Raw genomic sequence first — 27995 nt, 5'->3', positions numbered from 1 at the left:
AAACCATTTTTCAAAGTAGCTGTGCCATTTTTTGCATTCCCACCAGCAATCTATGAAAATTTCAGTTAGAGCCTTAAATTTCAACCATCTTTGTAGGATGGGAGGAATTACTTAGATCCCATGCATGAATGAGTGTTGGAATGGAAATTTTTTTTTTTTTTTTTTTTTTTTTTGAGACGGAGTCTTGCTCTGTCACCCAGGCTGGAGTGCAGTGGCCGGATCTCAGCTCACTGCAAGCTCCGCCTCCCGGGTTTACGCCATTCTCCTGCCTCAGCCTCCCGAGTAGCTGGGACTACAGGCGCCCGCCACCTTGCCCGGCTATTTTTTTGTATTTTTTAGTAGAGACGGGGTTTCACTGTGTTAGCCGGGATCGTCTCTCGATCTCCTGACCTCGTGATCCGCCCGTCTCGGCCTCCCAAAGTGCTGGGATTACAGGCTTGAGCCACGGCGCCCGGCCGGAATGGAAATTTTTAAAGTAAAGTCAGTCCACTATCTAGCAGAGGGAGGCAATCCAGAAACTATCCTGTCTACATCTCATCTCCAGGTAAGAAAAAATAATACTTCCCAGAGAACTAGTAAACCACAGCACTTGAAGGGTTGCAGACTTGAAACCCAGATTTACTTTACCCATGAAACTCAATAAAGTATATTAAAGTGGCCCTGGCCCTGGATTATGTACCTCGGGAGTCCTGATGAAGAAAATACAAATTATCTTTGGAGAAAGTCACTTTTGATGTACACCTCAAAGGATGCCCACAGATTAAGTCCATAAAATAGGAGCTCTAAAGCTATCATGAGTGACAGTGGAAAGAAACAAAAAAGTGCTCAGTTAGTCCTCAGAGGGCTACAGAAAATGAAATTAGCGGATAAGGAATGTTTTTTTAAAAAAAAAATTTTTAAAAACTTCTGTTTAAAATATTTGAAGAATCAAAATAATAAAGAATGTATTATGACTAGAGACAATAAGTAGGCCCAGAGATAATTGAACTAAAAAGCACTTCCAAAAATGAAAGATATAGTTGTTGGAAATTAAAAAAAAACAAACAACCAAAAACCTCACTGAACCTGCTAAACAGATTAGACACAGGTATGGAGAGCATTTGTGAAATGGAAAATATTGTTAAAGTAATTAAACTAATAGTAGTACTTCAGAGATAAAGAGAAGAAAATAGGAAAGAGGTTAAAATATAGCAAAGATACATGTATATAAAAAAAGTTTACGTGTCTGTTTAATATGTGTGTATATGTATGTGTATCTGTATAAAATGGCTATTCTGATGCCTCTGTGTTTTCTAAGTGGCTTCTTAGATAGCTTAGATAGATAGATAGCTTCTTAGATATGAATATTATTATATACATATATTTAAAAATTAAGGAAGATTATAAGGAATATATTATATCTATATATGCATATTTATTTGAAAATTCCAAATAATAAACAGAGATAAAGTTTATGGGTACTATTACAAGTATAATGGGTAAGAATTTTCTAAACTTGATAAGAGACATTAATTCTCATTACTGAAAGAACAATGAAATAAAAGTATATGTTGTTGATTGCTATCTAAGAAGCCACTTAGAAAACATAGAGGCATCAGAACAGCCATTTTATTTAGCTCAAAAGCCATTTTTTTTCTGCTTTGACCTGGCTAAGCTGATACTTGCTGGGCTCTCTCCCATGTCTGTGGTTAATTGGCATGCCAGCAGGTGGCAGGATGATCTGAGAGCCTCTTCACCTCTCTGGGGGTTGGCTGGCTGTTGATTCTTGTTCTTCAGTTGTCCTCCACATGGTCTCTCATCTCCAGTGGCCTAGCTCAGCTTATTTACATGTCAGCCTTGGGTTTCCAAGTATAGGAAGAGTGCAATCCCTAAAGTACTAATGCTTTTCAAGGCTTTGTTTGCTTGATCACATTTACTAATGTTTTATTGCCCAAAGCAAGTCATATGGCCAAATCCAGAGTCAAAGGGTAAATAAATAGACTTCATCTCTTGAAGGGTTGCTCCATGATATCACATTGCAAGGATATGGATGCAAGGTGGGAAGAATTTTTTTTGGCCACATTAGTAACCTATTATACAAATCAAGATAAATAGACAGCCACACTTAGATATATTGGCAGAATAGCAGAACTCCAAAGACACAGAGAAGATCTTAAAAGTAGCCAGTGACAAAACACAAATTTTTCACAAAAGGATAACAAATTGAACAGCTGGCTTTTACCAGTAAAAGCAGAAGTCAAAAGACAGTAGAAAAAGTGTTTTCCAAGTTTCAAGAGAAAATAACTCTCAAATGTAGTAGCATATACCAAGCTTAATTGTCATTTGAGAATGAGTGTGACATAAAGACATTAGTAGAGAAATAAAACTCAGTTTATGACTAATAGATCTTCATTTTAAAAACTTCTTGGAAAGAAGACGTATAGTGCAAGAAGAATTGGAGAGTAAATGCATATTGACAGCATGCACAAATCTCAGTGAGTATTATTCTGAATGATTGCCATTATCATTGTTTGATTAAAATATAATAGTAATGCTTAATTTTAGAAAAATAAAATTAAAAATATTGACAGTGGAATCCTTCACCAGCAACCAGGATATCCAGGTTCTCTCATCAAAATTGACTAGAAGGCTGGCGTGACTCATGGAGAGAGGGAAGAACAGTGTGGTGTGGCAGCCTACCTGAGAGCCACATGGGAAAGGGGAGCCCCCTCCCCCGCCAGCCAAGGGAGGCAGATTTCCAGTAACTCCAGCCAGAGACTCAGGGACGGAATTCGGATCTCCCTGGGCCCAAGCCCCTAGGGAGAGAGGTGGCCACAGTCTCTGTGGACCAGCAGACTTAGCCTCTTCTCTTGGTAGTTCTGAAGAATCCGGGCAGCTTAGACGACTGGGTTTCAAGCAAAGCACACCCGTTCCACTAATAGACAGAGTGCCTCATGAAACAGGTCCTGCTCCCTGTGCCACCTAACTGAATGAGAGCCTCCAACAGGGATTGTCAGACACCCTATACAAGAGCAATCCTACTGGCATCAGTTTGGTGTTCCTTGAGGCCAGAGGTCCCAGAAGGAGCAGGCATCCATCTTTGCTGTTCTCCAGCCTCCTTAAGTTACATCTCCAGGCATGCAGTGAATCAGATGAATAGGGCCTGAAGTGAGTCCCCAGCAAACTGCAGCAACCCTTCAGAAGAGGGACCTGACTGTCGAAAGAAAAACAAGCAGAAAGTGACAAGAACAGCATCATAATCAACAACAAAAGGCCCCCACAAAAACCCCACCCAAGGGTCAGCAGTCTCAAAGACTGAAACTAGACAAACTCACGAAGATGAGAAAGAATCAATGAAAAAATGCTGAAAACCCAAAAGGCCAGAGTGCCTCTTCTCCAAATGATTTCAGTATCTCTCCATCAAGGGTGCAGATCTGGATGGAGGATCAGATGGACAAATTGACAGAAAAAGGCTTCAGAAGGTGGGTAATAACAAACTCCTCTGAGTTAAAGGAGCATATTCTAACCCAATGCAAGGAAGCTAAGAACCTTGATAAAAGGTTAAAGGAATTGCTAACTAGAATAACCAGCTTAGAGAGGAACATAAACAACCTGATGGAACTGAAAAATACAGCACAAGAACTTTGTGAAGCATACACAAGTATCAATAGCTGAATTGACCAAGCAGAAGAAAGGACATCAGAGTTTGAAGATCACCTTACTGAAATAAGACATGCAGACAAGAATAAAGAAAAACGAAAAGGAATGAGCAAAGCCTCCATGAAATATGGGACTTCATAAAAAGACCAAACCTACCATTGACTGGAGTACCAGAAGGAGACAGGGAGAATGGAAACGAGCTGGAAAACACACTTCAGGATATTATCCAGGAGAACGTCCCCAACCTAGCAAGACAGGCCAACATGCAAATTCAGGAAATACGAAGAACACCATTCAGATACTCTGTGAGAAGATCAATCCCAAGACACATAATCATCAGCTTCACGAGGGTTGAAATGAAGGAAAAAAGTGTTAAGGGCAGCCAGAGAGAAAGACCAAGTCACCTACAAAGGGAAGCCCATCAGACTAACAGTGAACCTCTCAGCAGAAACTCTATAAGCCAGAAGAGATTGGGGGCTAATATTCAATAATCTTAAAGAAAAGAACTTTCAACCCAGAATTTCATATCCAGCCAAAGTAAGCTTCATAAGCGAAGGAGAAATAAAATCCTTTCTAGGCAAACAAATGCTGAGGAATTTCGTTACCACCAGGACTGCCCTGCAAGAGCTGCTGAAAGAAGCACTAAATATGGAAAGGAAAAACTGGTACCAGCCACTGCAAAAACATGCCAAAATATAAAGACCAATGACACTACAAAGAAACTGCATCAACCAGTGTGCAAAATAACCAAATAACATCATGATGACAGGATCAAATTCACACGTAACAATACTAACCTTAAATGTAAATGGGCTAAGTGCCCCAATTAAAAGACACAGACTGGCAAATTTGGATAAGAACTCAAGACCCATCGGTGTGCCGTATTCAGGAGACCCATCTTATGTGCAAAGACACACACAGGCTCAAAATAAAGGGAAGGAGGAAAATTTACCAAGCACATGGAAGGCAAAAAAAAAGCAGGGGTTAGAATCCTAGTCTCTGACAAAACAAACTTTAAACCAACAAAGATAAAAAAAGAAGGGCATTACATAATGGTAAAGGGATCAATTCAACAAGAAGAGCTAACGATCCTAAATATATATGCACCCAATACAGGAGCACCCAGATTCATAAGGCAAATTCTTAGAGACCTACAAAGAGGCTTAGACTCCCACACAATAATAGTGGGAGACTTTAACACCCCACTGTCAATATTAGACAGACCAATGAGACAGAAAATTAACAAGGATATTTAGGACTTGAACTCTGCTTTGCATCAAGTGGTCGTAGTAGACGTCTACAGAACTCTTTACCCCAAATCAGCAGAATATACGTTCTTCTCAGTGCCACGTGACACTTATTCTAAAATTGACCACATAATTGGACATAAAACACTCCTCAGCAAATGCAAAAGAACTGAAATCATAACAAACTGTCTCTCAGACCACGGTGCAATCAAATTAGAACTCAGGATTAAGAAACTCACTCAGAACCAAACAGTTTCATGAAAACTGAACAATGTGCTCCTGAATGACTCCTGAGTAAATAATGAAATTAAGGCAGAAATCAAGAAGTTCTTTGAAACGAATGAGAACAAAGAGACAACTGCTAGAACTGATCATCAGAGAAATACAAACCAAAACCACAACGAGATACCATCTCACACCAGTCAGAATGGTGATTATTAAAAAGCCAAGAAACAATAGATCTTATGTGAGGCTGTGGAGAAATAGGAGTGCTTTTACACTGTCGGTGGGAATGCAAATTGTTCAACTATTGTGGAAGACAGTATGGTGATTCCTCAAGGATCTATAACCAGAAATACTATTTGACCCAGCAATCCCATTACTGAGTGTATACACAAAAGAATATAAATAATTCTATGAAGACACATGCGGCTGGGCACAGTGGCTCAGGCTGGGCATGGTGGCTCACACCTGTAATCCCAGCACTTTGGGAGGCCGAGGTGGGCGGATCACGAGGTCAGGAGTTCAAGACCAGCCTGACCAATGTGGTGAAACCCCATCTCTACTAAAAATACAAAACTTAGCCAGGCGTGGTGGCTTATCCCTGTAATCTCAGCTACTTAGAAGGTTGAGGCAGGAGAATCGCTTGAACCCAGAAGGTGGAGGTTGCAGTGAGCTGAGATCCTGCCTCTGTATTCCAACCTGCGTGAAAGAGCGAGACTCCGTTGCAAAAAAAAAAAGACACATGCACATGTATGTTTACTGCAGCACTATTCACAATAGCAAAGACATGAAACCAACCCAAATGCCCATCAATGTTAGACTAGATAAAGAAAATGTGGTACATATACACCATGACATACTAGGCAACCATAAAAAGAAATGAGGTCATGTCCTTTGCAGGGACATGGGTGAAGCTGGAAGCCATCATCCTCAGCAAACTAACACAGGAACAGAAAGCCAACACTACATGTTCTTACTCATAAGTGGGAGTTTAAGAACACGTGGATACAGAGAGGGGAACAACACACCCCAGGGGACTGTTGGGGGGTGAGGGGGAGGGGAGGGAACTTGGAGGATGGATCAATAGGTGCAGCAAACCACCATGGCGTATGTATACCTATGTAACAAACCTGCACACTCTGCACATGTGTCCCGTGGTTTTTTTTTTTTAGAGGAAATAAAGAAAAAAAATCAATTAAAATTAAAATTGAAAAAAATATTGACAGCAATAAAATGATAGTAGGGGTGATCCGATTTAAAGTGCTCTAAGGCCTTGTATTGGTCAGAAAAAGAATAGGGAAACTGATTAACTTTAGACTTTAAGTCTGCATGTTGGAATTAAAACAACATCAAAATAATAGAAATCGTGTTTAACTCCCAAACTCTGAGATTTAAGTATAAGAGAAAAGGGGATTTTTTAAAGCCTCATCAATCCAAAATAAGATAAGAAGAGAAATATTTAATGTAAGATACCAGATATAATTCCATTTCACAATTGTTATTATCATTTAAGTGATTTACACTTAGAATGAAAAATAAGAGTATTATATTGAATTCATAAAACCCAAAGCCTGTTGTATATTGCTTACAGTGAAACATCAAAAAAATAAGGACTCATAAATGTTGATAGAGAGGTAGTTAAAAGAAAAAAAAAAAAAGAAAGAAAAATAGGCCAAACTAAACATGAGAAGGCTGGAGAAACTGCTGATATCAAACTGCAAGGGCAAAAAGGTCACCACATAACAATAAGCTGTTTTAAAGATGTACATACTGAATCACATAATCTCAAACTGTATGTTGTAGCCTGGTAGGATAGCAGGGATGGATGGCCTACTCACTACAGTGTGCTGGGTCAACTGAATATCCCCATGGGGAAAGCACTAATCTTGACCCTGTTTCACACAACTGATAATGCAAAATCAATTCCAAGTGGGCTATAGATCAAAATCTAAAAGTTAAACTGACAAAGCTTATAAAAGATAACATAGGAGAATACTTTATGAATTTGATGTAGGAAAAAATGCTTTTAAAATAAGACATAAGAAATAATAGCTATAAAGGAAAAGACTGATCCATTGGAATATATTAAAATTTGGAACTTTTCTCATGAAAATAGATGACTAAGAGAGTCAAAAGGCATGTCAAGGAATAGGAGGAACTATTCAAAGTAGTTGTGTCCCACACAGACTTTTTATGCAAACTGTATAAAGGACCGCTTTACATCAATAACAAAAAGTCTATCCAATAAAAAAATTTGAGAAAAATACTACCAGGCACTTCACAAAAGGGAATGTCCAAAAGGCTAGTAAACATAGGGGATGGTATCAATATGATTAGTCATCAGGGAAACTAAAGCCAAACTGAGATGCTACTGAATATCCATCAGAATGGGTCAAATTAAAAACACAGACCATACCATGTATTTGCAAGGATGTGGAGCAACTGGAGCCTTCATTCACTGCTGGTGGGAATGAAATTGATTTAAGTACTAAGGAAACCTGTTTGTTAGTATAGTTAATAAAATGGACGTACGTATTTCCTGTGACCAAGAAAGAATACTCTAGGTACCTAATGTCTAATAGAGATATACATTTGTATACATTAAAAGGCATGCACAGAATGTTTAAGATTTGCATAAATTTCATGGGGTGCATGTGAATGTTGTTATATATATATAATGTATAGTGATCAAGTCAAGGTATTTAGGGTGTCCATTGCCTGAGTATAATACATTTTCTTCAGTGTAGTCACCCTACTCTGCTATCAAACGTTGAAATTATTCTTTCTGTCTTACTGTATGTATGTGCCCTTTAACCAGCTTCTCTTCATCCTTCTCCATGTACCCCATTCACCCTTCCCAGTCTCTGTTATCTGTCTTTCCACTCTATATCTTTCCACTCTCTGTGTATTCAAATTTTTTAGCTCCCACATATAAGTGAGAACTTGTGATACTTGCCTTTTTCATGCCTGAATTATTTCACTTAAGATAATGACCTCCAGTTTCATCCATGTTGCTGCAAATGACATGACTTCATATTCTTTTTTTGGCCAAATGGTATTTCATTGTGTATATAGGCCATATTTTCTTTTTTAAAATTCTATGATTTTTTTTGTTTTTTATATTTTGTGTTTATTTTTTATAATTTTGAAAAAATTTCAATAGATTTTGGGGAACAGGTGGTTTTTTTCTTTCATAGATAAGATTTTCATAGTGGTGATTTCTGAGATTTTTGGTGCACCCATCACCCGAGCAGTGTACACAGTACCCAACATGTAGTCTTTTACCCCTCACCCTCTCTCACCCTTTCCCCTAAGTCCCCAGAATCCATTGTCATTCTTATGCCTTTGTGCCCTCATAGCTTAGCTCCCACTTATGAGTGAGAACATACGATATTTGGTTTTCCATTCCTGAGTTACTTCACTTAAAATAAATCTCCAATTTCATTCAGGTTGCTGTGAATGCCATTATTTCATTTCCTTTTATGGCTGAGTGGTATTCCATCACATATATGCCACAATGTCTTTATCCATTCATTGGTTGGTGGATATTTAGGCTGGTTCCATGTCTTTGCAATTGTGAATTGTGCTGCTATAACTGTGTGTACAAGTGTCTTTTTCATATAATGACTTCTTTTTTTCTGGGTAGATACCCAGTAGCGGGGTTACTGGATCAAATGGTATTTCCACTTTTGGGTCTTAAGGAATCTCCATACTGTTTTCCATAGTGGTTGTAATAGTTTACATTCACACCAGCAGTGTAAACGTGTTCCCTTTTCACCACATCCACGCCAACATCTATTTTTTTTTTATTTTTAAATTATGTCCATTCTTGCAGAACTAAGGTGGTATGTCACTGGGGTTTTAATTTGCATTTCCATGATAATTAGTGATGTTGAACATTTTTTCATTTGTTTGTTGACCATTTGTATATACCACATTTTCTTTATCATTGATGAACACTTAGGGTGATTCCATATTTTTGCTTTCACAAATATTTGCTTTCAAAAATCTATAAATAAAACTAGGGAAGTCTCCTAGTTTTATTTATGTATCTAGGTGGCAGTTGCACAAAGTGTTTACTTCGAGTTAATTCATCAATATGTGCTTTTATGATTTGTGTAACTTTCTGTATATATGTTATTCTTTAATAAAAATGTTTACTAAACTATACATATATGCATAGCAGGTAATTAGAGGGAAAATGGATAAATTTGCCATCATACTGAGTGATATTTAACATACTTCTTGCAGTAACTTATAGATAAAGCAAGCAGAAAAATTAGTAAGCATATGGATTTAAACATACTTAACAAATTTATCTAATGGCTGCATATATATATATATATATATATACACACACACACACACACACACGCAACCAACAATGAACACACCTAGAACATGGAATCTTTGTGAAAATTAACTGCATAAAAGGCCATAAAAAGGAAGTCTCCACAAATTACAAAAAATTACAAAAAATGATACATAGACCATATTCTCTGATGACAATGCAGTTATGTTAGAAATAAATAGTGAAAAGATAACTAACCTCTCACCTTTATATGTTTGGAAATATAAACAGTATCATTTTAAGTAATCATTCTGGGGAAAAATAATAGTATAAGTTAATAACTAAGAAAGATAATAAATATCACAATTTGTGAGATGCAGCTAAAGCAAATCTTAGCACTATTTATCTTTAAATGCCTATATTAGAAAAGGTAGATATTTAATGAGTTAAACATCCAAATAGGAAAGTTAGAAAAAGAGCAACAGAATGTATACAAAGAAAGTAAAAGGAATGAAATAGTAAGAATGTAGAACAGAAATTCATAAAATAATGAGTAGGGTACAATAGGCAAGATCAAGAAAGCCAAAATTTGGTCATTTGAAAATACACTGGGAAATTTGAACAAGAAGAAAATGAGAGAAGGCATAAATAAGGTAGAAATAAAAAAAGCATATAACAATAAATGCTGCAAAAATTAAAACAGTAACCATTTATTAATAACTTTATGCCAATAAAATGGAAAATTAGAGAAAAATGGACAATTTTCTAAAGCTACATGAATTACCAAAATGGACTTGAAATAAACAACTACAGTAGTCTTAGCTTCATTAAAGTAATTGAGTTTGTGATTTGAAGTCTATTGTACCAGTTAGCTTTTGATAGACAACAAATCAAAACAAAGCTTAATGGCTTAAAACAACAGCCTTTATTTACCTCACAATTTTGTGGGTTAGAAATTTAAGCTGGGCTTACTTTGCTGGATTTTATTCTCAGTGGGTTCATTTGTACATCTTTGATCAGCTGCTGGGGTTTCTGGGGCCTGGCTGTACTAGAATGACCTTAGCTGGTATGGCTTTTCTGTGCTTTATGTGGCCTCTCAATTTCCAGAAGTCTAGCCCAAACTAGTTTACATGATCATGGAACAAAGTTTCAAGAGTCAGAGCAGAAATGTGCATGGCCATTTGAGGCCTAGGCTTGAAACTTGCACTAGATTACTTAGGTGCATTATACTGGCCAAAGCAAGTTACAAGGCCAGCTGGAATTCAAGTGTATTGGAAATAGATTTGACTTTTTGATGGGATATGCTACAAATTCACATTGCACAGACATGGACACAGTGAGGAGCAAAGCACTGGCACCATTCTTGCAGTCTACCATGTCCCTCCACCAAATAACCACGAGGCTCACACAGTTTTACAGGGGCATTCTAGGACACATCCAGGGAAATAATTCTAATCTTATATAAACTCTTCCAGAGAGGAGAATAAATGAGAATACAACTCATCTAATTTTATGAGGACAGTGTCACCTCGATTTGCAGACTAGACAAGGACCGTATGAGAAGGGAATTGCTTAAGCCAATTTACTTTTGAACAGATTAGATTAAAAATTTTAAGCAAAATATTATTAGCAAACTGTTTATTAGCAGTGTGTATGTATGCATGTGTGTCTGGGTATGTGAGAGAGAACAAGTTGATTATTTCAATAGTGAAAATTTGTTTTTATCTTCAGAAAATTTCTTAATGAAATTCACTACATTGAACAGACAAAAGGAGAAAAAAATCCAATGGCCTTTTCAAGAGGCAGAAAAAGCGCTAGATTAAATTCAATACTGACTCATTAAAAATTCCTAGCAAACTAGAAATAGAAGGAAACTGCATTAAATTGATAAAAGTACATAAAGTAAACATACATCAAATATCGTACTTATGGTTTAAATATTAAGAAATTCCTGTTAAAATCAGGAACCACACAAGAATAATTATTATCAGTGTTTCTATTCAATATTGTAGTGGAGGTTCTTACCAGCAAAATAAGTAAAAATCTTAAGGAGTATAAAGAAAAATGTAGTTATTAACACATTATGTAGTTGCCTATGTAGGAAAAAATGATCACCAAATTATTAGAGTTAGCAAGAGTTCAGAAAGAGTGCTAGACGTAAAGCCAAAGATAAGATCAATTGCATTGCTGAACAAAAGCAACAAAGTAGCAGCTGCAATAGCAACAATAACAAAAATTGCAATTAAATAGATTTTATTTATAATATCAAAATGTGAATAAAATACTTAAGAACAAATCAAATAAAATATATACATGACACCTATAAAGAAAATTATAAAATTTTATTAAAAACCACAAAAGAAGACCTAACTGGGCAGAAGTACACTATGTTCTTGGAGAAGAAGGCTTAAAATAATTGTCTGATCCTTCTACATTGGTCTCTAGGGTCAATGAACTTGTAATCAGTTCCCAAGAGGATTTGTTTTTTTCCTGATGGACTCTGCAAGCTGATGCTAAAGTTTTTAGGGAAGACCAGAGGCCAAGAATAACTAAGACATTTTCTGAGGGAGAAAAAGGAAGGGACTTAGCTATCCAGATGTGAAGGCTTATTATAAAGTTATAGCAATCAACAGAGTGTGATATCACTACATTGGTGAGCACATGAACCAAGAGATCAGAATGGAGAGGCCAGAAATAACCCTTTCATCAGATGTGGAAACTTGGAAACTTGATACGTAACTGATGTGGCATTCCTGACCAATGAGGAAAGGATGGATTCATCAATACATGGTTAGGAAAATCAGTTATTTAAAAACATTATATATGTATATATAATATATACACACATTGAGTGATGTAATTGATTTTTGTGTACAGTATAAGGAAAAGCTTCAAATATATACCTGAATCATAAATAAAATAAAAATAAATAAAAATCACTTACAAGGACAGTTGAATTAAATATCTAACTATGAAAGCACAATGTTGAAAGGTTTTGAAGACAACATAAGAACGTATCTTCACGATCTCATTCAGGATAGAGAAGTTCTTAAGATAAAAAATGCAAAAGTCCTTAAATATAGATGGGTTTACTGCCTAAAATTCTAAAAATTTTAACAATACATCAAAGAAGATCTTGACAACAATTAGCAAAAAAAAAGTATTCATTAAAGAAATGCTGTAAATCAATAAGAAGGCTTTTTTTTTTAACTCAGTAGTAAGTCAGGCAAAAGATACAGAAGAATGGTTTTCCAAAGTAGTAAGCATAAATAGCCAGTGAACATATTGAAAGTAATTCAAGTTCACTAGTTATCTTGGAAATGCAAATTAAAACCATTATGAGAAACCATTTCTTACCCATTAGCCTGGCAAAAGTGAAAAACCATCTGACAATGCTGTGTGTAGGGGAAGTTGTTGAGCAATGGATTCTCACCCATTGTGTTGGAAACTTGAATTGGTAAAACAAATAGGGAGGGAAGTTTGGGAATCCTTGTTATATGCATAATTTTGACATAGGAGCCCAACTCTTTGGTATAAACATTGAGGAAACTCTTGATCGTATACCCAGGTATACATGTATAAGCATCATCACAGGAGATTTTTTTGTTTTGTTTTGTTTGTTTGTTTGTTTTTTGGTAATTTCAAAAACTTGGAAAAAACTTAATTGTCCATCAATAGGAGAATGTTTAAATACATTGTAGTAGAGTCATCCAAAGAAACATAAAAATCAGTGAAATTGAACAAAAATTGATGAATTGCTAAAGTAATTTTAAATGAAAAAGCCAGTAGCAGGGGAAAATTACAGTATTAAATCATTTATATATTTCAAAATGCCAAATAATTCAATATACTGCTTATTGATACATCCATATATATACAAAAACAAATGCATAGGAATGATAAACACTAAATTTAGAATAGTTTAATTCTGAGAGGAGGAAATGGGAATTTTATTAGGGTTGTAAACCCAGAAGACTTCAACTATATTGAGGATATTTTATTTCTCAAGTGTTTCGTGCATTTTGTTTTCAACCCTTTTGTACATCATAAATACTCAAAATGTTTACAATGGCATACTTTTTCAGGGTGATGATCCACATATATATGTGACTATATGTGTATATGTGTGTATGTGTATATATGTATATGTATATAATTTTGCCGTGTTTCCAAGAATGAACAGAAATTCATCCAGGTGTCTCAGTTTAAAACTGAACTCATATTCACTGCAATGCTGTTTCTTGTTCTGTAGCTAGTTACTACCTGGTGAAGCTCTACTTTACTTGTAGGCCCTGGATCTGTAATGAAGGGCAATGACTGGTTCTCAATCCTGAAAAGACATTAAAATCACATTGGAAGACTTTAAAAATGAAATTATTGTGTACTCTTAGACCTCCTCATTGAGAACTGAACAGTAGGGTCTAAGAACCGACACTTTTTTTTCACAACCTTCTTATTGGTTTTGATTTATTCAATTTGAAGTTTCAAATTCGAGTGCACTGACATACGGGAAATACGTGTTGATAGCCTGGATTAGGGTTTTGCCTCCTCTCTATAAAGAGCCCACAAATCTAACATATGGTCAGTAATTAGCTTCTAATTAGTGACTTTTTAGATTAGTGGTTTTCTAACTTTAGAGTGCATACAAATATCCTGTAAGGCTTGTTAAAACACAAGTAGCTGGATGTCAACAAAATGTTAGAGTAGAAAACCCCAAGCTGCTGTTTCTCGACAGAAACACTGAAAAACAAGCAGAAATTGTCAGAACCAACTTTGTTGGAACTTAGGAAAATCGTCAAAGGTTTATAGCAACTGAGTGAATGCCAAATCAAGAAAAAGGCAACTTTAAAGGACTAGGAAAGCTGTGAGGTGTGTTTACTTGCCTTTTGCACCATAGCATTTATAACCCAGTGGCAGTCTTGAAAGATTTCAGCCCATGTTCCTAGTGTAGGACAACAGTCTCTGGTTGTGGAATGGGCAGAGCAGACCTTATTCACAAATTATTTTGTATGTCTATTCTAACTATCTAGGACTATGTGAAGAACTGATACAAGGTACTTGTTTCCATCTCACCTAACTCAGAACTCTTCCATGCTAGAAAAACGTGGCAGGCATTGATTTATTGTATATTTCAAAATAGCTCCAAGAGAAGATTTGGAATGTTCCCAGCATGAATAAATAACTAATGTTTGAAGTGATAGATATCCCAATTATCCTGATTTGATCATTATATATTGTATGCATGTACCAAGTATCAAATGTATCCGATACATAGATACAATTATTATGTATTAATTTAGGAAAACATTTCAAATCTAACAAACACCATGTGGCTGCCTGTGGCCAAAGAGTATGGTTGAGACATAGAGTAGATCACGTAAAGCAAAGAGAAAATGCTGGAAAGAGAGTTTCTTTGGACAATTAGGACATTCAAAATCACCTGTGTGTTCAAGGAATTTAGAAAGCCATACACATGCCTAGGGCAAGAGGCAAGGCCAGAAAAGACTTGAGAACACCCAAAGCTTTCATCTTGGGCTGATCCCCAGGATCCGTGCAAGCCTGGTTAAGTGTTGAAGGAGGATCCCAGCACAGAGATAATCTGCAAGGGTTGGAGGAGTCTCTCTCTCTCTCTCTTGTTTTTGGCTGCTGACATTCAAGGAAATCCCTGTCAAAATACTTTTTTTCTTTTAACTTTTTTTTTCTTTTCTTTTTTCTTCTTCTGAGACAGGGTCTCATTCTGTTGCCCAAGCTGGAGGGCAATGATATGATCATGGCTCACTGCAGCCTTGACCTCCTGGGCTCATGTAATCATCCCATTTTAGCTTCCTAAGAAGCTAGGACTACAGGCACACGTGACCATGCCTGGCTAATTTTCAATTTTTTTTTTCATACAGACAGGGTCTCACTATGTTGCCCAGGCAGGTCTCAAACTGCTGGCCTCCAGCAATCCTCTTTCCATAGCCTATAAGAGGATTGGGAATACAGGTGTGAGCCACCTTGCCTGGCCCAAAATACTTTATAACGTAAGATTAGGAACAGAGATTTCAGTTACTATACGTGACTAGAAATACAGTCTCTGCAAAAATAGTTTGGTAAGCGACTAAAGAAATGGACTACTATAGCATTCAACAATCAAAAGTAAAGGAAACCAAAACTCATCAAACCCCAGTAAAGGGGAGGATCTGTTCTCCAGTGTTAATATGTTATAACATCCCAATGTTCGGTGTTTAAATAAAGTCACAGACAAAGAAAGAGGAAAGTATTGTCGTTCAAAGGAGCAAAATAAATGAATAGAAACCATTCCTGAGGAAGCACAGATATTGAGCTTACTGTATAGACTTTAAAATAACTGTCTTTAATGTGCTTAAAGAGCTAAATGAAAACATGGATAAAGAAATAAGTCAGGAAAATGATGTATAAACAAAATGAGAATATCAATGAAGAGATATAAATTATAAAAAGGAACCAAACAGATATTCTGCAGCTGAGAAGTACAACTGGAATAAAACACTTACTAGAGGAATACAAGAGAAGATTTGAACAGGCTGAAGAATGAGTAATGGAACTTAAAGATAAGATTACTGAAATTAACAAGGCTGTGAAGCAAAAAGAAAAATGAATAAAGAAAAATGAACAAGGCCTGAGGGATCTATCTGTAGGACATTATCAAATAGACTAATGTATGCACCAGGGGTGTCTCAGATGGAGAAGATAGAAAGTACTAGAAAGAAAATTTGGAACAATAATGGTGAAAACTTTTCATACTTGATGAAATATATGAATGTATATATACAAGAAGTTTAGCAAACTGTAAGATAAACTCAAAGGTATCCACACTGAGAAACATTGTGATGAAACCATCAAAAGACAAACACAAAGAGAATCTTGAGAGCGGAAAGCAAGACATGACTGTCAAATACAAGGACTTCTTCATAAGATTAGCAGCCAATTTATCATCAGAAACCACGGAGACCAGAAGGCAATTGGTTGTCATATTTAAAGTAGGGTCATTACTACTGACCTTACAGAAATTAAAAGGATTAAAATAGAAGACTGTGAATAATTATATGAAAACAAATTAGATAACCTAGGTGAAATTGACAAATTCCTCTAACCTACTAAGACTGGATCATGAAGAAGACTGGATCATGAAGAATTAGAAAATCTGAAGAGACTTATAATAAGTAAAGTGTTTGAATTGGTAACAAAAATCTCTCAACCAAATAAAGTCTGGGACCAGATGGCTTCACTGGTGAATTGCAACAAACATTTAAAGAAGAATGAACATCAGTCCTTCTCAAACTCTTCCAAAAAATTAAAGTGGAAATACATTTCCTAACTCATTCTATGAGGTCAGAATTACTATAATACCAAAGCCAGATAAGGACATCATAAGCAAAGAAAATTACAGACTAATATCTCTTATGAATGTAGATGAAACATTTCTCAACAAAATACAAATGAATTGAATCCAACAGTTTATTAAAAGGATTATACACTATGCCCAAGTGGGATTTATCAGGAGAGTGGTTTAACATAGGAAAATGAATCAATATTATTTGCCACATTAATAGAATGAAGGGAAAAAAACCCCCACAGGATCATCTCAATTGACACAGAAAATGCATCTGACAAAATCCAGTATCTTGTCATGATAAAAACACTCAGAAAATGAGCAGCATATGGGAACTTTCTTAACATGATAAAGGGCATTAATGAAAAAGCTCAGAGCTAGCATTATACTCAATAGTGAAAGACTCAAAGTTTTCCTTTTAAGATCAGGAAGAAGGCAAAGATATCACTACTGCTATTTAACACTGTACTGGAATTTCTAGCCAGTGCAAATGGACAAGAAAATAAGTAAATGCATTCAAATTGGAAAAGAAGTAAAACTATCTGTACTCACAGATGCTGTGATTCTGTGTATAGAAGTTGGACCCCCTACTTCACACTATACATAAAAATGATCTCAAAATCAACTAACATTCTAAATATAATAGCTACAAGCATTAAATCTTAGAATTAAAAAGTCGAGGTAAATCTTTGTGGTCTTGCATTTCACAATGGATTCTTTTGGTCAAAAAAAGCATGACCAACAAAAGAAAAAAAATAGATAAATTGGATTTCAAAATAAAAAAAATTTCTTCATCAAAAGAGATTATTAAGGATGTGAAAACAAAACCAAAAAAGGAAGAACATATTTTCAAATTGTGTGTCTTATAAAAATTTAATGTCCGGAGTATATAAAGTACTCCTATAACTGAACAAAATGACAAACAATCCGATTGAAAAATGGGCAAATGATCTGAATACACATTTCTCCAAAGAAGATATACAAATGGCCAATAAGCACATGAAAAGATACTCAACATCTTTAGTCATTAGGAAAATTCAAATTAAACCTCCAATGATATGTCATTGCATACCCCAGTGGTTATAATTTTTAAATAAAATTCCCATTCTAGTAGAAAATAAGGGGAAAATAAGTGTTGGTGAGGTTGTGGAAAATTTGGAACTCTTGTATACTGCTGGTGGAAATATACAATCATACAGCTTGATGAAAATGCCGAAAGCAATGGCAACAAAAGCCAAAATTGACAAATGGGATCTAATTAAACTAAAGAGCTTCTGCACAGTGAAAGAAACTATCATTAGAGTGAACAGGCATCCTACAGAATGGGAGAACATTTTTGCAATCTACCTATCTGGCAAAGGTCTAATATCCAGAATTTACAAGGAACTTCAACATATTTACAAGAAAAAACTGTATCAAAAAGTGGGCAAAAGAGATGAACAGACACTTCTCAAAATAAGACATTTACATGGCCAAAAAACATATGAAAAAAAGTTAAACATCACTGATCATCAGAGAAATGCAAATCAAAATGACAATGAGATACCATCTCAAGCCAGTCAGAATGGAGATTGTTAAAATGGCAAGAAACAATAGATCCTGGTGAGGCCGTGGAGAAATAGGAACATATTTACACTATTGGTGGGAATGTAACTTAGTTCAACCATTGTGGAAGACAGTATGGTGATTCCCCAAAGATCTAAAACCAGAAATAACATTTGCCCCAGCAATCCCATTACTGGGTATATACCCAGAGGAATATAAATCATTCTACTGAAAAGACACATGCACACGTATGTTTATGACAGCACTATTCACAATAGCAAAGACGTAGAACTAACCCAAATTCCCAACAATGATAGACTATTTGATAAAGAAATTGTGGTACATATACACCAGGGAGTAATACACAGCCATAAAAAGGGACACAATCATATTCTTTGCAGGGACATGGATGAAACTGGAAGCCATCATCCTCAGCAAACTAACACAGGAAGCAAAAACCAAACACCACATGTTCTCACTCATAAGTGGGAGTTGAACAATGAGAACACATGGACACAGAGGGGAACATCACACACTGGGGCCCATTGGGGGTTGGGGGTAAGGGGAGGGAATTTAGAGGACAGGTCAATAGGTGCATCAAGCCCCCATGGCACAAGTATACCTATGTAACAAACCTGCACGTTCTGCACATGTATCCCAGAACTTAAAGTAAAATTTAAAAAATAAAATTTAAAATAAAAATAAACATTTTAATTAAAAAAATTAAAAAATTAAATCGTGCAACTGCTGTGGAAAACAGTTTCTTCGTTCTTCAAAAATTTAAAAACAGAATTACCATGTAATCCAGCAATTCCTCTCCTTGGTTTATAGATAAGAGAATTGAAAACAGGAACTTAAACAGACACTTGTATGTCAGCATTCACTGCAGCATTATTCAAAATACCCAAAAGATGGAATGAAGCCAAATGTCTACCCATGTATGAATGGATAAAGAACACTTGGTATATGTATCCAGTGAGATATTATTCATCCATAAGAAAGGAATGAAGTTCTGATACATACTGCAATGTGGATGAGCCCTAAAATCATATGCTATGTGAAGGAACCACACACAAAAGGACAACTATTCTATAATTCCACTTACATGAAGTATCAAGAATAGACAAATTTATTGAGACAAATTAAATTAATGTTTAACAGGGAATGGGATGGGAGGTCATGGGAGTTATTGCTTTATGGTTACAGAGTTTTCTTTGAGGCAATAGAAAAGTTTGATTAATAACGGTGATGGTCGCATAACACTGTGAATGTATTTAATGCCACTGAATTGTGCACTTAAAATGTTTATAATGTAAACATTTAAAAAACAAAATAAAAAAAACAAAACAGGTAGCTTGGTCCTGTTTCCAAAGTCTGATTCAGTGGGCCTAGGTTGGGACCCAAAATCTTCTCATGTCTAACAAGCCACCAGGTGATGTTGATGCTGCTGGTTCTGGGACATGCTTTAGACAGAAACATAATGAGAACTCCAGGGCCGGGAGGAAGAATCTTGGTTTCAAGGGATGGAGATCTGAGTTTGAATCCTGAACATACCTCTTTATTATAGCTGTTGAACTTGTGTTACTTTGCTTTTTGAAGCCAATGAAGTTGCTCTCTTACTTAAATTTTTTCAGTGACTCTCTGTTGCGTGTCAGATCAGTGTAAGATCTGGTCCTTGCTGTCCTCTGCAACCTTCTCTCATGCCATTTTCTCTTCTGCCCACCATGCCTCAGCCACATTACTCTTTTTATAGTTTCTTGAACGTAACAGGGCCTTTTCACCTGCTTGTGCCTAGGACAGTTTTCATTCGGTTGTTTGAAATGCTGTCTTCTTTTTTTTGATTAATTATAATTTGTATTTTAAGTTCTAGAGTACATGTGCAGGATATTTTCCTGGAGCACCCTCTGTTTGCAGGTCCTTCACCATTACTGCATGTATCAGTCAGCTATCGCTGCACCACAAACCCCCAGAACTCAGGGGCTTATGTCAATAAGCTCACAGGTCTGCTGAAAAATTGTGTTGATAAGGATCAGTCTTGGTTGATCCCCTCTAGATTTACTCATATGCCTGTAGCTGGCTGGTGGAGTTGGCCAAAGGCTGACTTATCTGGGATAATCTCAGTGACATAGTGATTAATTCCTGGCTGGGGCAGTGTTGGCAACTGGACCATGTGTCTTTCATTATCTAACAGACCAGCCTGGGCTTGTTCCTGTGGTGCTTGGCAATGTTTCAAGGTAGGGTAGATGCTCACAAGGCCCTTGAGGCCTAGGCTGGGAACTGGCACACCATCACTTCCACAGTGCTTTACTGGTCAAAGCAAGTCACAAGACCAGCCCTAGACTTAAGTGGTAGGGAAACAGACTCCTCCTCTTGATGTGACTGTGTACAAAGTCACTGTTCAAGATGTGTGAGTACAAATGGGGAATCAATTTGCAGTCATTCTATCACATACTTTCCAACGGAAACATCTGTATTTCCTTCCTCACACTCACCACAGTTTGAAAGTATAGGCAGGGCTGGCTTCATGGGCCATCAACCTGTGCAGTCCCACGGGGCTGTGCTTAGAAACGTCCTGTGATTAGCTTAATGCCCTGCTGTTGCCCTCTTCAATTGTTTAGTAAATTTTGAACAAGGGACTCTGTAAATTATGTAGCAGGTTCTGAGTATCGTTTTTGTGACTGTTTATTTGTTCATCATTGGTCTTTCTAGATGGTAAGCTTCACCAGGGTCAGAACTCTCTCTCATTCAGTAAGTGCTTAGAAGTACCAGGTACATAACTGGCAGACAATATACTCTTAATGAATTTACCAGTTATGACTCTATCTTCTTATTTGTAAAGGTCCAGAGATGTCTTTCCTGAAGGTAATGCAGATTATATAAGAATACATATTAAAAGCAACTTGTACATAGTACGTGTACAGCACATGTCCCCATCCCTTTTTTGTATTTAAGCACATGAAAATGCATTTCTAGGCATTTAATGCTCCCTGTATGTGTAACTGTATGCTGTAGAAATGAAGGCACTCTCCTGTCTTTTAGGAATGTCTGCTTTAGTTGGGAGGATGTCATTAAGAGAGAGAGAACAGTTATTCCTATTATCTATTCCAGCTTGATGAGTGTATGATTCTCTGTAGATATAAGGAACTTTGTGCTTGAGCTCAAATACCTGGTACAGACAGATAACACAAAGAGCATTCAGAGACTTGGACAATCATTTTGCTGCACAGGTGGGTTATGGGAATGTAGAGGACAGAACCAACAGTTATTGAATGCTTCCTATGTTCAGACTTTGGCCCTGAGGTATGTTATCTCAGTTAATGACATATGTTATCTCAATGACATTTCACCGTCAGAGAAATCCTACTAAATTAGTGATTCTTATCCCCATTGTATAGGTCAGGCAATTGGACTCCGAGATTAAGGAAGTTGCCAACCTTGTATAGCCCAGAAGTGATGGAAATGGGATTTAGACCCAGGTCTTTACGATTTCAAAGTCTTTACTTATTCATTCAACAAATATTTATTAAGGACTAACCATGTGTTTCCACAGTTACCACTGTATTGACTAGGGAGACATGATATTTAATTACACCAAGTACCACCAGGAGACAGAATGTGTCTTTTTCTGGGTTTCCAGCTTCAAAGAATAGGTGATCCCAGTGGAAACGTCAAAAGGGGATGGCAATTTCACATAGCCCATCTTCCTAAAGAGCGAGGCGGTTCTTCTTGTTGGGGACTGGCCTCATGGAATGGCTCATTACAAAGATGCTTTCCATGGGACAACTTTCAAAACTCATCTTCTCCTTAGAATCCTGGATGCCAGGCAGTGCTTCTGGCCATCCTTTTATGAGAAGAAATGGCTGGGGTAGGGGAAATATATCAGTGTCTCATTACGGAAACTACCTCTTGATCAATTCAACACTACAAAAATCTCCCTGAAAAAGAGGCAGCCACTTCTCAGGTGAGAGTCAGCATAGCTCCAGGCTTTTAATATTTATCTTGTGGAAGCTGCCTCATGGATTCAACAACCGCGTCTGCTGAATTGCTCCAGAGCTAAAATTGCTTATGATGTGCTTCCAGGTTAAAATAACATTATTCTGTATTTTAAATATTATTATGTTGCTTTATAGGCAAAGTAAAAGCAAAAGCTCCTCACTTGTCAAACCGAATTTCTGCACCCTGGTGGATCCTTGTGGACAGCGCAAAAAAAAAGTGCTGCTGATTAAATAGCAGAGGATGGAATCACTTGTTTGGTGCCTGGTACATAAGCCTCTAGCATTAGGTAATTCCTGTCTGAGACACAGAACACAAGCTGGGAATTTCTTCACTTCAAAACAGCATCCATTTGAAAAAAGCTGGCCGGTAGCGATAGGCTTATCTGAATCTTCTGATTGTCATAGATTTTCATTATCAAGATGATTGACTACCCACTCAATTTCCCTTTGATGCATTCTAAGCTGATTATGCTGTTACAATTTCAGAGGGTGAAAAATTAAAAAATGAGCCCAGGTGAACCGAAATAAGTTATAAGGATGCTTCAGGGGTTGAGTGTTCTGACAGTTTCTAAAGAGTTGAGGCCTCAGGGAGACTTTTCATTCCAAAGCCTTTCACAGCGGCCAAGGCCCTCCTGGCTTTGTTTCTCTGTCTCTGTCTGTGTCTGGTGAACTGGGGTCTGAAACCTTTCCCTTACCTGGACATCACTGTCTCCTCTAACAGCTGAGGTGTCACTGGGAAGTGAAATTGATTACAACTTTTTAAAAATTCCACAGCTGTTATTTTTACCTCAGCTGCTTCCCATAATTCCACAGATGGTAAACATATGTTTATAGGCACATTGAAAAAGAAGCTATATTGGATTCCTCCCATCTTTAATTCTTATTTTTCCTTTCATGCAGAAAGTCAAAGTCACAGAACTAGGGAATCTTACACATTTGAAGATTAATATTTCTGTGCATTAAGACTTTGGAAACAGCAGGACAGCTAATGATATGCTAATGAGCTGACAGTTTTTATGGATCATAATGAAAGTCGACAAGTGTCTTTCTTGGCTGTTTTGCACGCTGGAATATTTTATTAACGTCTTCAGGGCAGAAGTACATGATTGGTTGCATTTTGAAAACCTCTCTGGGAGTTTCCCAGGTCCTACTTTTTGTTAGTCTGTTTCCAAAGCTTGAGTCCCTGCCAGTTTATAACCAGAACACATCTTCATCCATATATTTACATGCCCAGCAGGAAACTCTCCCACCCCTTTTTCCTCTCTCTTTCAAAGCAATTTGTTTCAGTATTTTAGCATACAAAAAAAATAGAACCATTTTCTTCAATGTAAACAGAGATCTGCAGGGAAATAAGAGCGTTAAAAAAAGAATTAGCATTTGCTTGGTGGTGAAGCTGCTTTCATTTGTATCAGAAAGCTCTGCATGTTTAGAAGAGCTTGCCTAATGTTAGTTATTCCATACACAGGAGGGACCTAATTGGATAATTTTCTAATTTTTTTAATTGCATGTTTCTACATTTCTTAATGCAAAATGAGAAACGTTCTAGGAATAATAGAAATAATGGGCATTAGTTCCCTAAACATTAACAATCCATAATATACAATGTACCAGGTGCAAATTTATTTTTCAGTGCATGGTGAGCTGACAGCAGGAGGTACAGGGTGGCAACAGGTGAATTAAACAAAAGGAAAAAAAAATCCATTTTTCTGCTCTCCATCAGTACTAATAGTAAAAGCTTATTAATTTTGGGCTCTGCATCTTAGGGATTTATTTAGGGCCTCAGATCAGCTGAGGTTCATCATTACACTAACAATAAGAAAATGGAATGTTTAGCAAATTAATAGTGTAAATAAGATTACGGGGGCGGGGCGAGGGGGAATATTTGGCTACCTAGAAAGACTTCTGTTTTCTAGCACTGGAAAACTGTCTTAGCAAATTATTAGTATTTAATACAAATAATTAGTCTTGCATGTTTGATTAGTATCTATCAAGGCAATTAAGATAAAATCTCATTTTGATAACAAGAGCTCTTTGTAACAATATGTTGTTAGTTCATGTTAAGGGGCTCCCTTAAATGATTTATTTTTTACCTACAGCATATTGTAGTGACCCAGCACTGGTTTTAGAGTGTTAATCAGAAATGTCTCGATCTGTCTCTAGCTGATGATAAACAAGTCTCAATCAATTTAGAAAGTTTATTTTGCCAAGGTTAAGGATGCACCCGTGACACAACCTCAGGAGGTCCTGAGGACCGGTGCCCAAGGTGTGGTCCTCATGTATACCTTGCTTTATACATCTTAGGGAGACATAATACATCCATCAATACGTGTAAGATTTACATTGGTTTGATCTGGAAGGGTGGGACAACCAGAAGGGTGGGGGCTTCCAGGTCATAGGTAGATTTAAAATTTTTCTGTTTGGCTGTTGGTTGAAAGCGTTATCAGTAGTAAGGAATGTCAGGGTTCTGATAAGGGGTTGTGGAGAAGAAGGTTTTATCATGCAGATGAAGCCTCTAAGTAGCAGCCTTCAGGAAGAATATATTGTAAATGTTTCTCATTAGACTTAAGGTCTGTGTTGATGTAAATGCTGGAGGGGTATAATGAAGGATGTTCAACTCCTCTTCCATCATGGCCTAAACTAGATTTCCATGTTAACTCTGGAATGCCCTTGGCCAAGAGGAGGAGGTTCATTCAGATGGTTGGGGGCCTTAGAACTTTATTTTTGGTTTGCAAGAGTTAGTAGCCCTGTAGTATATAGCCTAGGATTAAGGTATCCTTTAGAAAAGCTACTTAGGGTAGCAAAGCCTTAAATTTCTCGTAGGTCATATGAACAGGTGATCTGGTCCTAGATAAGTAGTTCTTATGGTAAGTATCAAAATGACCTCAGACAGTTTTCAAAATAGTCATGACTGTTCTTTCAACCTCTTCCAAAATTCTGATGTATACCCTAAATTAAAAACTAACGCCCTACATGATCTTCATAGATCCTAATTGTGCTCAAAATTATGTGGTTCAATATTGTATAATTCATAGTTTTCAATAATTTGATGCTTTAAAATATTTATTGTGTTTACTATGTGAAATCTACTACAATAGGAACTTCAGGGGATACGAAGATGAAAATCTATTATCTTTGCGTTCATGGTGTTTGTAATATAATCTAGTAATTCTGTTGGGTTTTGTTCAGTTCCAAATCAGTGAGATTTTACTCTGTTTATATATGAGTTGGATGCAATAATTTTAACCATTGTGAACTTTTAATGAGTAAACCCTCTTGCTCCAAAAGAAGCAAATTGTTGACAATAGAGCAGAATTTTTCAAAGTGAGGTCCTTTTACTATTCATCAGAATCATCTGGAAGAGGTTTTTTTTAAAAAATTGAGATTCCTGGGCCCACTCCAATCCTACTGAAACAGGATCCTTTGGGTTGACACAAGAATCTGAATGTTAAGCAGATACTCAAGGTGATTCTCAGAAACTAGAAGTTTGAGAAACACTGCCAAGATGAATAATATGGCAAAAACCATAGGTCTGAAAAAATGAGATCAAAATAGGTCAGCTAATACAGGCCCAGCTAGAGTTGCATTTTTCAGTTAAATGTAGATACATTTAGAGTTAAATGAGGAGAAATAATAAAAATTTTGTCTTTTTATGCCATATCGCCTTTGGGGGAAGTTGTAGTGCTTGAAGGCACATTTTCATCTGTGGAAATCCTCATAGATTATATATATATATATATATATATATATATATATATATATATACACACACACACACACACTTTTTTTTTTTTTGAGAAGAATAAAGCTGATTGAGCTCCTTTGTAGTTTTATACATTATAAAATCCCTTTTGTAGTTTTATGAAGAAAACTACATGCTTAGCAAATGCTTCTTTTATCAGCAAATGTCCTGGCAATAAATTGTCCATATAGCAATTTAATACCAGATCTTCTGATTCTTATTCTGGGGAAGGTGCTGTGATATACATAAATGTGTGTAGTCACATGCATACACACACATGCACTCAGACATCTTTAGATTATAAGTGGTATCTGTAGGGTATCACCGCTTTTCTTTTAATCCAGCATTGACTTACAACCATTCAAATAAATTAACATTCCCATCTTGATTCATTTGGTAGGAACAAATTTTCATGCCAGTATCTGGGCTCACCTCTATGACCTTTTCTCATAAAAAATACCAAGTGCTTTGGGTTTTTGTGTTAATGAGCATTGGGAAGCTGTCAGCTTTTATTTCTGTTTTTTGTTCAAGTCAACATCATTGACCTTCACCTAATCTATAACAGACACACACAGGTACCAGAGATTAAAAGTGGAAAGACAAGTAAGGAGAGATGCAGACAGAAGAAAGGTATGAAGGCAGGTGATTTGTAATTCATAATGTCACTAAAATGAGTAAAGTCACTTGAAAAGGAAAAGGAAAACTGCTATGTGCTGTATTTTCTTGCTTTAGGATTAGTGGGATGGGGTATTTTAAAATGAGTTTTCTGTTTGTTTTTGGAAAGATATTTAGCACCATGACATATGTGCTCCAGGTTTCTGAGTACCCTTTTCCATGATGATAAAAATAAAAATAATCTAGGGTCTTCTGATGAACACGTATGGATCCGATCCTTTTCTGTTACATATACTTCCACCAATTCTGCATCACCTAAGGTAACCAGCTGTCCTGGTTTGCCTAGGAACCTCTGTTTTTGTGCTGAAATTTTCCATGTTCCAGGAAATCCATAAGATGGAAATCTATAGTTCTGTCTGTTCACATTCTTTTATTATTATGATTATTTGAAAAGTAATGAAAGCATAGATGCCTAAAATGTGACAGTTTCAGTTTGGAGGCCTGTTTCATTGACCTAGAACATGAGTGCTGGGTGGATCTTTAGCTTTTTCACCTAGCACTTCTTTTCCAGATGAAGCAACTGGGGCTCACAGAAGTTGACTAACTTATTGCCTAAGTCTGCCCGGTTAGTTAGAGACAGATCCAGAACTTGAACCCAGGTTCCCTGACTTCTAATCCATGCTTGTCTCAAATTGCCATGTATGCTTGAAGGTGTGCTAGCCTCTCAAAGGAGTTAATTTGCTTTGAAAGACTGCATAATTTCATCCCAGAGAGAAGTTAATTCATTTAGATTGTGCTCCATTAATTGCTCCCTGGTATTCCTCTGCAAGAGATTATGAATTAATATTGAGCAGCAGTGGCAGAAACTTCTTCCCCACGGTGAGGCTGTCTTCTCTTGTAATCACAAACACTGCATCATCCTTGAAGAGGAAGAGGTTAATAAACATATCATTCTGTGGAAGAGGTGCTGTGATCCTGTTATTTCTATTAATATTTCCAATTAATATTTTTTCCTGAAATAGTAAGTCAAAAACAGCATTTGCTGATTGCCTTCTGCTGTTTAGAAGATGAGCACATAAATGTTAAATGTTACTCCCTCTGAAAGACTTTTATCACTATCTTAAGCCTATATTTTATTTATAGATTAGGCTCAATATTCTGAACCAGCTTCCACATCTTCCATCTGTTCTGTAATATCTCTGCCATCAAATCAGAAAAAAACCCTAACAACAGAATCTTGAAATTCAACTTGAAAAATTCAAAAGCCAAGTCAATATTTTCATTGAGAGATGACAGCCCTGATGACTTTCTTAAATTTGAGCTATTCTTCCAGACTGAATTACAGAAT

At 36.5% G+C, this 27995-nt stretch overlaps 1 protein-coding gene across 2 annotated transcripts in view; it reads left to right on the top strand.

Moving 5' to 3' along the window:
- Positions 1-27995, top strand: part of NELL1 (neural EGFL like 1) — a 949455-nt gene that overhangs the window by 228153 nt on the left and 693307 nt on the right. The window lies entirely within an intron of this gene.

The sequence above is a fragment of the Macaca fascicularis genome, chromosome 14 (genome assembly GCF_037993035.2).
Source record: "Macaca fascicularis isolate 582-1 chromosome 14, T2T-MFA8v1.1".
NCBI lineage: Eukaryota > Metazoa > Chordata > Mammalia > Primates > Cercopithecidae > Macaca > Macaca fascicularis.
Note: the sequence above shows the minus strand (reverse complement) of the source record. Positions and strands in the feature narration are given on the sequence as shown.